This window comes from Nannospalax galili, unplaced genomic scaffold, assembly GCF_000622305.1.
Source record: "Nannospalax galili isolate Female #2095 unplaced genomic scaffold, S.galili_v1.0 scaffold448, whole genome shotgun sequence".
NCBI classification, from domain to species: Eukaryota; Metazoa; Chordata; class Mammalia; order Rodentia; family Spalacidae; genus Nannospalax; species Nannospalax galili.
In genome coordinates this window covers 2,220,000-2,233,688 of record NW_008359324.1, presented here as the reverse complement: position 1 = coordinate 2,233,688, position 13,689 = coordinate 2,220,000, and the positions used below count along the sequence as shown (strand labels likewise).

The window sequence follows — 13,689 nt, the reverse complement described above, 5'->3', positions numbered from 1 at the left end:
GAAAGAAATGTTTATAGACGTGCTTCTGTTTAGAGGGTATATAGGAGGCACTCAGCTATTACAACTTTTCTAAGTAAAAATTTATATTAAAAAGATATTTAAAAGGTATTCTGGTATTGGTATATATTAACAGTAATAAAATATCTCTAAGTAATACATGTTTTGTCAGTATAACTCCTTGTGGCTAAAAATCATTATGTACCTATAATGATAATCTCATCTTCCCTGGCCTTTATTATTCTAGTGATATCTTAGTACATCATGCAAGGGGCTAAGATCATGCATGTCAAAGAAAAACTCTTTATTTAGAACAGCTGTTTCTACATAAGCAGTAGGTATACAGAGAAAGATCCTTGTGTCACTGAGACACTTTTAGTGATGTGAAGTTGTCTGAGTTGCTCTACCTACACCTGTAATATAGATTAATTATCTTTGCTTCAAAAGAATGGTGTAGGGATAATGTGACAGAAATCTTGGCATCTTAGATAGAACTTACCACAGAACAACATTTTAATCAAGCTGCTACTAATATTCCAGAACTAACTTGTCTCTCTTTCATTTTTTAGAATTCACACTAGTAGATCCTATGGCATATTTTATCATATACCAAAAAATGTTAAAGAGAAATCTTAACTGTCTTTAAATAAGAATTTTAAATGATACTCAATGTTGTACATTGTTTTGTAAAATTTGACACATAAGTTTCATAAGGAATTATTTCACTATTTATTGGCAATATGGAAGGTTTTATAAAGCAGGATAAAAGTACCATAGTCTACATATAAATGGCAGGCAAAATGGAAATCATGATATGTTAGAGCCAAACAAGAAGTACCCATGTATGTCTGTGTAGATATATATCTAAGACAGTACAAACATTCCTACAACTTGAACTTCTCACCTTGCATCATCCCCACCCTCAAGCTTGTGCATTGCCAAAACCTGTGACTTGACTATGATAGGATACTGCTTCCATACAGCGATTCTAATTAGATGATTTTCAGTTAATCAAAAGAGTGACAGTTTGGTTTATGCTAACCTGATGAAGTGAACCCTTATTGTTCTCAGAAGATTGAATGGAAGCATGGAGCTGGCTTGGGAAATAAGACTTTGAAATCAGCCCTTGGATGACAGCCAGATGAATAACAGAGGCATCTATTTGTTCTTTGCTTGAAGGAAAGTAAATATGCCAAAAATCATGTGAAATCAAACAAGATCCATGCTTCAAAAAGGAAAGGGACCATATCAACTTGATGTCAACCTTGTGAGCCTTTGTGCGGCAGTGCACACATGCCTAATTAAGAAACTTAGAGAAAAAGGGAGGTGATAAATTTGTGAGGTGGTGGCTATTTTATATTTTATTTATCATTTTTATTTCATGTGTATGAGTGTAATGCCTGCATGCAGGTATGTGCACCCCTGTCATGCAATGCTCACAAGACCAGAAGGGGGTGTTAGATCCCCTGGAACAGGAGTTATAGACAGGTGTGGGCCACTCTGTGGGTACCAGGAATCAAACCTGCATCCTCTTTGTCTCTTAAGCTGCTGAGCCATCTCTCCAGTTCCTAAATTTGTGTTTTAAGTCATTTAATTTGTGATAACTTGTTAAGACAGTACCATGAACCTAAAAAAAAAGATCCTGGTAATGACTTCTGTGTTTCCATCAAACTTCCATGGATATGCAATGCCTGAATTCCCTTAAATCATACTCATGTAAAGAGAGCCTACAGAAAATGAAATAACGTGTAAAATTCTTAAACTATTAAGAAAACAGTTGTTATTTTTTCCAATAACAGTAAGACAAAAACAATGAATGATGTTTTTCTAGCATTCTGAAATTTTGGAGAATAAAATACTTCATAAAATTTAAATCTTATACTTTAATACTTCACTAAATAAAAATGTACTTACACAAGCTTTTCATGTTTCTCTCTCACAACTATTAGTGACTTACTCCAGTATGGAGAAGAGCAAGCACTTCAAAGGACGTGTACAAACTGCATAGCAGGGGACATGGAATTCTGCTACTTAAAAGTCGATTTCTTTTTCATGTGAGTAGAAAACAACTTTAATACACCCCGTGGTACATATACCTAATCCTTTTGGATTAGAAACAAGTGTTTTTAATTTTACATTTCCTAGTTACATCATTAAACATTTTTCACATCATCAATCATCTGCTGTATATTGTCTCCTGAAGATATTTGTGTCTTCATGTATTATTAAAATGCCTGTTTTAAATATAATATCCATGTGCTTTCAGAAAAACTTCTCCAGAGATCCAAATATTTTTCTTGTTTTTCTCTGAAAAGACAATGTATAAAGGAAAATTTTCTGCCTATTATAGTGAGATCAATATTAACATATTTGAAAATAAAAAATAGTTTTTAGTGTTTGTTTTGTTAACTTTGTAAAACTTTAATATAGTAATCCCTAGTAGAAAAGTTTATAATTTTTTCATTAAATATACACATCAACTTGAAGGTTTTATTCAAAGTATAAAGTAGATTCTATCTAATTTTACTGATCCTACAACTGAATACCACAAGTTTTTCCCCATTTATTTTACATAGCATTAGCATTTTTAAGGTTGTAATATATGTTCTTACATAATGTATGATAAAATTTTCTGATTTATATTTAATAATAGTGATTTTATACTGTTTCTTTTTATATTTTTCTGTGTATCATTCCCAATTCAGTCATTAGTACTGTTTAAAAGGATCCCTCCTTTGCCTCTTCTAGCTTCAGGAAACTTCCAGGTCTCCTTAGTTTCATTCAGGATGCTCAACTTTCCACCTTAGTTCTTCATCACTTCACTTTCTCTTTTGAGAAAAATAACTGCTTTAAAAGTCTCATTGGACGTACCTAGAAATTCCTATCAATCCCTAATCCTTCCTCATCTTTGTACCTCATATAGTAACACATTCCGGGCTTGTATGGCCAAAAACATATTGTTGAGGGTCTTTCTTAATTCTTTTTTAAAAAATTATTTTATTTACTATTTTTATTATATATGTATGAGTGTTATGACTGCATGAAGATAAGTGCACCCGTATCGTGCAGTGCCTGCGGAGGACGGAAGAGGCTGTCAGATTCTCTGGAACCGGAGTTACAGACAGTTGTTAGCTGCCATGTGGGTACTGGAATTCGAATCCAGGTCTTCTGCAAGAACACTCAGTGTTCTTAACCGCTGAGCCCATCCTTCCAGCCCTAGTCATTATTAATTCTAAGAAGAGCCTATGTTCAAATGAGAAAACATTGTATAAATTCCTACCTAGAAGCTAATAAGGCCTTTCCTAGTCTTTGGGTAAAGAGACTGATTTACACAATAAGACCTAGTGAACTGTGCGTTGAATATAGCAGAAATCTATACAGAGTACAATTTATTTATTACTCAAAAGTATAACTCTCAAATTACTGTTACTGTCCTGAGAACACACTGATAAATTTATAGACAATATTTTTGTCCATGAGTTTTTAAACTAAATAAGTAATATTCTGTTCCAAAAATCCAAACTTTAAAAAAGAATAAAAGAATGAATAAAAGAAATTTCAGTCCACAAATGAAGGGAATTCACTCTGAGTTTACAAACTAATTTTCAGCTTGAAGTTTATCTTTACTTCCAGGACTAAAAGGTAAATTTTTAATAGTGAACTGAGAGTTTTATAGAACTCATCAAATGTGAGAAAAATAGCATAATCTAGAATCCAGAGATTTTCCACCTTCAAGGAATTCCTATGGCTGTGCTTTTTACACTAACTGGCTTTGAAAGGAGAGTATCAGAAAGGACTTAACTGAGCTGGCAATATTTGAATAAGCAGCCAAACTTTACGTAAAATAGGCGCAGGTACACACGTGTTTTCTTGTAACATTATTTAGGTACACAAATCTGCGTGACTCTTTTCTGACCCAGAGTCTGCTCAGAACCTGGAAAATAAATGTCATTAAAACACTGTCTCTATTTCAACTAAATTGTGATGACTATTCTCAATATAAATCAATTATCAGCATTTTTTCTGTCTTAAAATGTTGCTACTTACTCCACAGGTATAAAAGTCAATTTACTAAAGTAGAGAAAAAAAAATAAACATTGTATCTACTCTTTCTAATTTCTATGGACTTAAGTTCACAATATAAACAAGTTGAAAAATGAAATATTTGTCTTAGAAAAATGTAGAGAATTTTAAAGAATACCTGTGAAATTTTAGGTAACCAGATTAGTTTAAATTAAGTTACACGCTCAATTGCCTGTGTATTTATTTTCTAAAAGAAATTTTTTATTATTTGTCCACTAAGAAATTATTCACTTAGTGTCGATGAATACTGTTTTAAGAACAGTGCATAAAGTACTGCACAAACTCAGGAAATTTCTAGCACATAGTTTTCTGGGAGAGAATACTAGCAAGGCTATTAAGAGCTGATACTTCTTGCTTTCATTCCTCCAGGGTTATCACATTTAACACTTTAATCAAATATAATGGAAGGAATATTGACAAGAGAGTACACTGCATGGATTTGTGTATTTTCAGTAGATCTGGGGGAAGTGGGAGATTATGAACTTTTACTGAGATTGTTTTTCAGAGATCATGAATGAAGAATGGGGATGGAGGAAGAAAACAGTCATTCTGGATCAGAAAAGACAGAAGCTAATAAAGTAGGTGAATCGGAATAAAGTATTATTGTCCAATAGTGTTAAGAGTCTTTGTTCTATTACTTGACACACTTAAAAAAGTCAAGGGGAATCAGGATAGTCTGTGTAGAGGACCAGATGAGCTGTGATAATTAACCCAATCCATTAGCTAGTAACTGTCAGAAATATTCTCTTCGACTAAAAAAGATACAGAAAAGGATGAATAGCTCGAAATCACTGATTCTAACATGGAAGAGTTATTATAAATAAGAGGGCAAAGTTACTAGATTAGCAGAATGTCAGGATGAGAGTACATTGAAAGTATCAGTAAAGCAGGGTGAGACGGCACACGCCTTTAAGTCCCAGCACTTGGGAGGCAGAGGCAGGTGGAATCTCTGTGAGTTCAAGGCCAGCCTACTCTATGTAGGGAGTTCCAGGACAGCTGGGGCTACAGGGAGACCCTGTCTCAAAACAAAACAAAGCAAAACAAACAAAACAAAACAAAAACAAAAACAAACAAAACAAAAACAAACAAAAAGTATCAATGGCACTGAGGGGGGGAAAAAAGATAAACTTAAGGGGAAAGCGAGGAAAACTGATTCTGTTTACAGTCTTCTCATTTCCTTCCAGTAGCCTCTTGGGGAATCTTAACGAATCCAGACAGAGGTAAAGGGATTCTATTGATGTAATCCACGCAACACTTCATTGACGCATAGTAAGATCTGTGAGTGAGCAAAAAAGAAAATAGTTTTAAACTTAGCAAAAATTAACACCAAAAACAGCAGCAGCAGCAGGAGGCTGGAGAGATGGCTCCGCGTTCAGAGCACTGGCTGCTGTTGCAGAAGACCCGGGTGGGATTCCCGTCGCTCACATGGCAGCTAACAACCAACTGTAACTCCAGTTCCAGGGGATCCGATAGCCCCTTCTGACCTCCATGGGCATTGCACGACACGGGTGCACCTACTATATGCAAGCATTACACCCATACACATTAAATAAAAATAAACAAAAAGAAACAGCAGCAGCAACAACAGCAACAACAAATTTTCCAATCAATACGTGGGCTAATGAATTGAACATGGTCTTTTTTTTTTTTTTTTTTTTTTTTTTTTTTTTTTTTTTATGTACAACATGCTTAGATATTGGAGAAATTAAAACTGTTTTGAAATTCTGTTTCCTATAGTCAGATTGACTAACATTGAGAAAACAATGTTAATGAAGATGTAGGAACATGGACTGCTTCTTGTAAAAATATGAAAATTTCTCACAAATTTCTCACAAAAATAAGAATAAAATTATCAGATGACCAGTGATATCCGGGGCATCTACCTAAAGGACTCCAAGTCTTACCACAGAGACACTTGTACCTCCATGTTCACTGTTGCTCTATTCACAATAGCAAAATAATAGAATCTGCTTAGATTCCCATTAATAGATGAATTAATTAAAAAATAAATTTCATGGACACAATGGAATTTAATTTAAATATAAAGAAAAATGAAATCAAGACTTTTCCAGGAAAGTTGACATTTTACATTAAGGGAAATAATTTCTTTCTTAATATGAAAAAGCTAGGTTTTAATTTTTATGTATGTCTATTTGAATGCTGGTATGTCATGAAAGTAGAAAAAGGATCCTAAGAGGGGTTAAAGCGATCTTAGAGTGGAGTGAAAAAGAGTGTTTGAGTAAAGCAAACTGAAAGCAGAAGGTGGAATGCCAGGTAATCAGGGGACCAGTGAAGGATGGAGGGGAATGCAGGCGAGCAGTGGGAGATGAGAATCAAGCAAATAATGTATGAAAATGTTATAATGAAACTCACTACTCTGTATGTCCATTTAATTAACTGATTAAAAACTTTGTTAAGGATTTTCTTTATAAAGACTAGTATTTATTTTGTTCTAAAAATTATTTTTAATGAATTTTTCCCAAGTTCATACAAAACATTTTGATCATATTAGACACGTTCCAATATTTGTACCCCTCCTTACTACTGCTGCCCAATTTCATGGGCAGCGGTATATGAATGTATTTGTAAAAGCCCTTCAGCATAACTTCTTCCTCTGGAGCCTGGTTAACCTTCCAAGAATCACACTTTTAAAAGAGAAAAACTCTCCCCCTCCCATCAGCCATAATTGCCAATACGTCCTCAGGTAAGGTTGGGGTTTCTTATCCATTTCTCCACAATTGTGCTGGAATTCTATCTGGCTTGATCTTATGTAGGACTTCATATGAGTAGCTTCCCAGCTTTCTAGAAAACACTGCCTCCTTGTGGTCCCCTGACACATGGCTCTTACAAATTTTCTGCCCCTTATTCCACAACAATCCCTGATCTTTGGGAAGAGAATGTGTGATATAAACATCTCATTTAGTGCTCAGCATTCTCCAGTCTCTTTTTCTGGGCCCCTGTGTTAATAACCATCTGCTTCATGAAGCTTCTCTGTTGACAGTTGAGAGATGAGGCTCTATATATACAGGTATAACAAATAAATCATGAGGAGTTGGTGTAACAGCATATCCAGTTAGCAAAATAATACTAGTAGGTTCTCTCCTATAGCCTGTGACCTGTTTACCACAGGTTACTGACCTTTGTAACAGTGCCAGGTATGGACTGCATCTTATGAAGTGGGCTTTAAATCCAATCAGAAAGTAGTTGGTTACTCCCATAATATTCATGACACTTGCAGAAGTGAGCATATCTTGCAATGGCAGTCGCTACTCTAGCTCACAGGGATCACACCTGGGTAAGGTCGGTGATTAATTTTCTCTTCTGGTAACATACAAAGCACCTTTCAGCACTATTAAACTACCCAGATGAGGTTCTAAGGTCAGTACCAGCTTGATTTTCCCTTATTTGTTCTACAACTCACATAGGTACTGTCTTCAGCAATAGGCTCTTACCATCAAGTTGTGTGAGTAAAGAAGAGAAATGGCACTGGCCAATATGTGTGAGGGTCTATAGAACCCTTGGTCAATACCTTCAAGGGGAAGTTCATTCCTAACATTGGGCTTTGCAAGCCTATAGTGTCTAGTAGGGGAAAGGTCACCATGGTATAAGACAATTCCTTTTAATCTCTTTTTTTAAATAAATGTTAATATACTTTAAGAGTTCCCATAGTGGTAAGTTTCCATATGGACTTTTCTAAATGTTTTCGGGGTTAACCCTCCTCATACTCCCTCCACTGCATTGCCCTATTTTCCAATCCATTTAATCCTTCATACACTATTATTCCCCTTACTCCTTTTATAACCCTGCATTATATCTCTCCTCCCAAGCCTATGCATTCATTTTCTAACCTGAGTTTTTCAATTCAAACATGCAAAGTCATCATTCAGCTATGAGGGAAAATATCTGATATTTGTCTTTCAGGGTCTGGGTCACTCAGGATGATTGTTTCCAGTTCCATCCATTTACTTGTAAATTTCATAATTTCATATTTTAACAGTTTAATAATCTTCCATTGTGCAAATGTGTCATTCTTTCACCATTCATTCATCAGTTTCCCTTTTTGGTTATTGTGAAAAGAGGAGCAGCTACAGTAATAAGATGAAAGAAGATAAATGGGAGATAAATTGGGAAGGAAGAAGTCAAAATATCCTTATTAGTAGATAATATGATTCTGTACATAAAAGACCCTAAGGACTCCACGAAAAAATATCTAGAGCTGATAATTCAGCAGACTAGCAGGATATAAAATTAACACACAAAAATCAGTAACCTTATTATACCCCAAAACAACATAGCAAGAAAGAAATTCAGTAAATGGTCCCATTCATGTGAGCCTCAAATGTCATATAGTATGGTAGAATAAACCCAAGAGAAAAGGAAAGACAATAAAAACTTTAAGACATTGAAGAAGAAATGTGTTGAAAAGAAGATGGAAAACATCCCATGCTTATGGATCTATAGGATTAATATTGTAAAACTGGCCATCCTACCAAAATAAGTCTATGAATTCAATTTGTGATACTCATTATAATTCCAACATAATTCATCACAAAAATTGAAAGAGATAATCTCAAATTTCACACAAAAATCAAAAAAAAAAAAAAAAAAAAAAAAAAAAAGTCCCAGGAAAGTCAAAATAATCCTGAAAGACAAAAGGACTTCTGAAGGCATTACCATCCCTGGTCTCAAATTATGCTACAGAGTTAACGTGATAAAGTATGGCACTGACATGAAAAACAGACACTTTAATCAGTGGAACAGAATTGGGACCAAGATTTAAATTCACAGATTTGCAGCCACCTGATTTTTGATATAGAAACCAAAAGTACACACTAGAGAAACACAGCGTGTTCCACAAATGCTGCTTGTCAAACTGGATAAGGGCATGTAAAAAAACGAAATTAAATCTCTGTCTCTCATCATGTAGAAAACCCAACTCCAAGTGGATTAAAAACCTAAACATGAGACCTGATATCCTGAATCTGACAGAGGAGAAAGTAGGGAATATATTTGAACACATAGGCATAGGAAAAGACTCTCTGAACAGGACTCCTTTAGCACAGTCATTAAGTCCAGCAATTGACAAATGGGACCACATGAAACTTAAAAGTTCTGTCCTTCACCACCATTCGAATGAAGAGGGAAGCCACAGAATGGGAAAAAATATTTTCCAATTATCCTTCTGACAGAGGATTAGTATCGCAAATATACAAAGCACTTAAAAATCTACCATCCTTTAATCCCAGCACTTGGGAGGCAGAGGCAGGCGGATCTCTTTAATCCCAGCACTCGGGAGCCAGAGGCAGGCCAGCCTGGTCTACATAGTAAGTTCCAGGAAGCTGGGGGGCTACAGGGAAACTCTCTCTCAAAAAGAACAAAAAAAAAAAAACAAAAACAAACAAACAAACAAACAAAAACATTCAGTTAAGTGTTGGGGCAAGGAACTGAACAGGGAATTCTCTAAAGATGAAACACAAATGGCTGAGAAATACTTTTTTAAACGTTCAACATCTTTAGTCATCAGGGAAATGTAAATTAAAACTGCTTTGAGATTTCATCTTGTCCCACTCAGAATGGACAATAGCCAAAAAAGAAACAACAAATGCTGGTGAAGCTACAGAGAAGTAACTCTTACTCACTCCTAGTGGAGTGCAAATTGGTCCAACTGTTACTTTTTGAGAAATATGGAAATTTCTCAAAAAGCTAGAAAACAGAGCTGGAAAGACTGCTCAGTGATTAAGCACACAGGTTGCTCTTGCAAGTGTCCACTTACATACATGAGCGAAAACATCCACACATATAAAATAAAAATAAATAGAAACTAAAACTTTATTTAGAATTAGAAATCAATCTACATATGATCTAACCATAGAGCTATTGGACATATACCCAAAGAGTTTACATCTTACTACAGAGATTACTATTCATTCATGTTCATGGTTGAAACTCTTTGCCATAATTAAAGTCAGAAAAATTAATATAATCCTTTGTTGCTGGTCTTCCTTGCATTCAGGTGTAGAGAAGCAAAAAACTTGAATTTGAGCCAGGCATGGAAGCACACACTTTTAGTCCCAGCACTCCAGACACAGAAATTTCTGGTAGATCTCTGGAGGTCAAAACCAGCCTGGTCTATACATCTTGGGCTACAGGGAGACCCTGTCAAAATTATTGGAAGAAAAATATAGGAATAATGAAATCAGGATATTTAAAGAATGAGATGATGCATCTAGTCAATGTCTAAAAGAGTATAAATATTCAAAAATGAAAAGAAAAGAAATAGAACTGTGTTCTGAATCTACATGTTATGTAATTGTGGTCTAGGTGCCTATCAAGGGATCAATGGATAAAAAAAATCACACACACACACACATTTTGATAAAAAAGAGAAGAAATCATGTCATTTGTAGATGAATACGAGAAACTGGAGATTATCATGTAAAGTGTAACACACTTGACTCAGTGTCAAATATTTCCTGTAATATATGTCGTCTGTTTTTTAAAAAGTAATAATTTAGAGCTGGAAAGATTGCTCAGTGATTCAGAGCACTGGCTGTTCTTGCAAAGGACTAGGATTCTAGTCCCAGCACACACATGTCAGCTACCAGCCATCCATAACTCCAGTTCCAGGGAATCTGATGCCCTTTTCTGACCTCCGTGGACATTGCATGGCATGCATGCACTTACATACATGCAGACAATACAGTCATACACATAAAATAAAAATAACACATAAATTTTAAGTAATGATTTTAAGAAATAGAAGGAGAACTATTAGGGAAGAAGAAAGTGAACAGAAGAATGAAAGAGAAAGTAATGAGGGAAGTCAATAATAATCAAATTACATTATATCCATGTATTAAAACAGCAAAGTGAAACCCACTAGTTTATGCAATTAATACTAATAAAAATTACTTCAAGTTTTAAAAGAATAGTAAATATCATACAACATTGCTTGAAGCATAACAGTGAGAAACGGTCCTTCTGACTAACAGAAGCAGACATACACAGAGAGAGGAGCTGGATGGTTTGGTTGTGAGAACTGGCAAATCTCAAATCCACAGGGCAGAACAGTAGATTGGAAGGTTCAGATATAATACTTTCTTTTTTTTTGTTTTTGTTGTTGTTGTTGTTTTGTTTTATTTTTTGGTCTTTTTGAGACAGGGTCTCCCTGTAGCCCCAGTTGTCCTGGAACTCACTATGTAGACCAGGCTGGCCTGCCTCTGCCTCCCGAGTGCTGGGATTAAAGGCGTGCACCACCACTCCCTACAATCCTTTCTTTTTTAATCTTCTTTGCTTGCTTTTCAGAAAGATGACCAACTCTATGAGGAATAATCTGTTTTGCTTAAAGGCTATTGATTTTAGGTATTGGTCACACTGAAAAAACACAAACATGTAGACAACACGACCAAAAAACTGGGTGCCATAATCTAGTCAAATTGTTAAGCAAAATTAACCAAATCTACTAGGAAATAAAGAATCTAAGGAATAAAGAAGGACTCCCAAGGAAGTCAAACACAAGCATGTATGTATACACATACACACACACACACACACACACACACATACACACACACAAATACAGGTGTCAGATCTATAGAAAGTATGTTATATCTGGATATTTTGGTAGAAAAGCAAATGAGTATGGTGTGGATCTAAAAGTAAAGCTAGTAGGTCAACTAATCAAAACTAATGAACATGCTAAAGTTTGGAGGCTCAAGCTCAGTATTCACTGAGTTACCACCAACTTGCTAGAGGTTGGCATATGCCAAACTGAGAACACAGGGGTGAAGTGGAAGAGAGTAATTTCAGATATTTAAATATTGTTGAAGGAAACGATATATCAAGTAGTTTGTTAATGAACACTTTTCTAAGTTTAAATAATATTTGGGAGCAGGAGAGACAGATGACTCAGTAGTTAAAAGCATGAGCTTTTCTTGCAGAAGTCGGTAACTCCAGTTCCAGGGTATCTGACACCCTCTCTGGCCTCCAGAGGTACTGCATGACATGGGTTCATTTACATACATTACTGCAGGCATAACACTCATACACAAAAAAATTTTAAAAATTACAAAATAAAGTTAGATAATATACATAATCAAAAGAAACTTTATACATATATTACTGTTTTGTTTCATTTTTGTGTATTATATGTGTAGTATGTGCTTTTTTAGCTTCCTTTTCACTGAATGAAAAGTTGAGAAGTATAGCTAAATATTACAATAAGTATATTCAGTTTACCAACTACTTTCCAATTTTATCCTCAAGTCTGTGCTGGGAGATTATTTGAAACTTGATAGAGAAAATTGCCTGAGGGATACTATTAAGTGCTTAAGACTTAGCGGTTGTGCCTTTTTGCCTCTCTCTAGGCATCCAAGATGTCAAAGCTAGGCCGTGGTGGGTCCTCCGGTGCGATGAAAAATTCCAGATTTCCCTGGGACTTCCTGTAGGAGCAGTGATCAACTGCGCTGTGCGGGGAATCAAGGGATTGCTGAACAGACTTCCTGATGCTGGTATAAGGTGACATGGTGATGGCCACAGTGAAGAAGGGCAAGTTAGAGCTAAGAAAGAAGGTCCATCCAGCAGTGGTAATTCGGCAATGAAAGCCATTTGGAAGAAAAGATGGGGTGTCTTTTTATTTTGAAATTAATGCAAGGGTCCTAGTAAATAACAAAGGTGAGATGAAAGGTTCTGCCATCATAGGTCCAGTTGCAAAGGACTGTGCAGACTTGCCACCCAGAGTTGTATCCAATGCATGCAGCATTGCATGATTCTCCAGAGTATTTGTAAAACATAATGCTTATTAAATGTCTTTGCTAAAAAAAAAATAAAAAGAAAGAATTAGTAGTTGTGAATATGGTGTGCTGAGAATGATAAGAGAGGAGTACAAAATAAGAGTCATGGGCCAAAGAATGTGAACATTTTCTTTATGTCTGTAAATTTAACATTATGGCACTAGAGTTTACTCACAATTTCCCAGGAATGTCAACACGTTATTTTAGATATCCATACCCTGTGGGGTTTGCTCTTGGAGGAAGGAACCAAAATGATTACTCAGTCCTCTTTATCATTTTAAGGATTTATGAGAGAAGCAGAATTAAAATGTTCTAGCTAGCATTAAAGGGCAGAAGAATGGCTTAAAAGTTAAAATATACTATTTTTTTTCACTTTAAACTTCTCTATTTTGGTATAATTACCATGCCAAAAGCTGTATATGTTTAAGGTTTAGAAACTTGATGAATTAGAAATATTTGCTCATGTATGAAACCATTGATACAAAAATGCTAGGAATATATAAATGAACTCCAAAAGATTCATCCTGATGCCTTTACTTGTAACTTTTCTTGTCAAGTTTTTTGTAATACAGGAAAATGTGAGCAATAGACCAAGACAGTGAAATAATGTGAAAATAAATAGTTTTGTAGTTAAAATTCATATGCTTGTTTGATATTTTCTTAAAGACAATGATTCAAATAATTTTAGGAAAACATGTTTGAAGTTTTTGTTCTTGCTTTTTTAATTTTTATGTGTGTGAGTGTATAGCCTGTAGTGTGCAATGCCCACAAAGTTGGAAGAGGGGAAGAGGGTATCAGATCCCCTAGAACTGGAATT

The 13,689-nt window shown here is 35.2% G+C and overlaps 1 pseudogene; it reads left to right on the top strand.

Moving 5' to 3' along the window:
- The first annotated feature begins 12,455 nt into the window (after nucleotides 1-12,455).
- LOC103725643 lies at nucleotides 12,456-12,848 on the top strand (annotated as a pseudogene).
- Nucleotides 12,849-13,689: the final 841 nt, after the last annotated feature.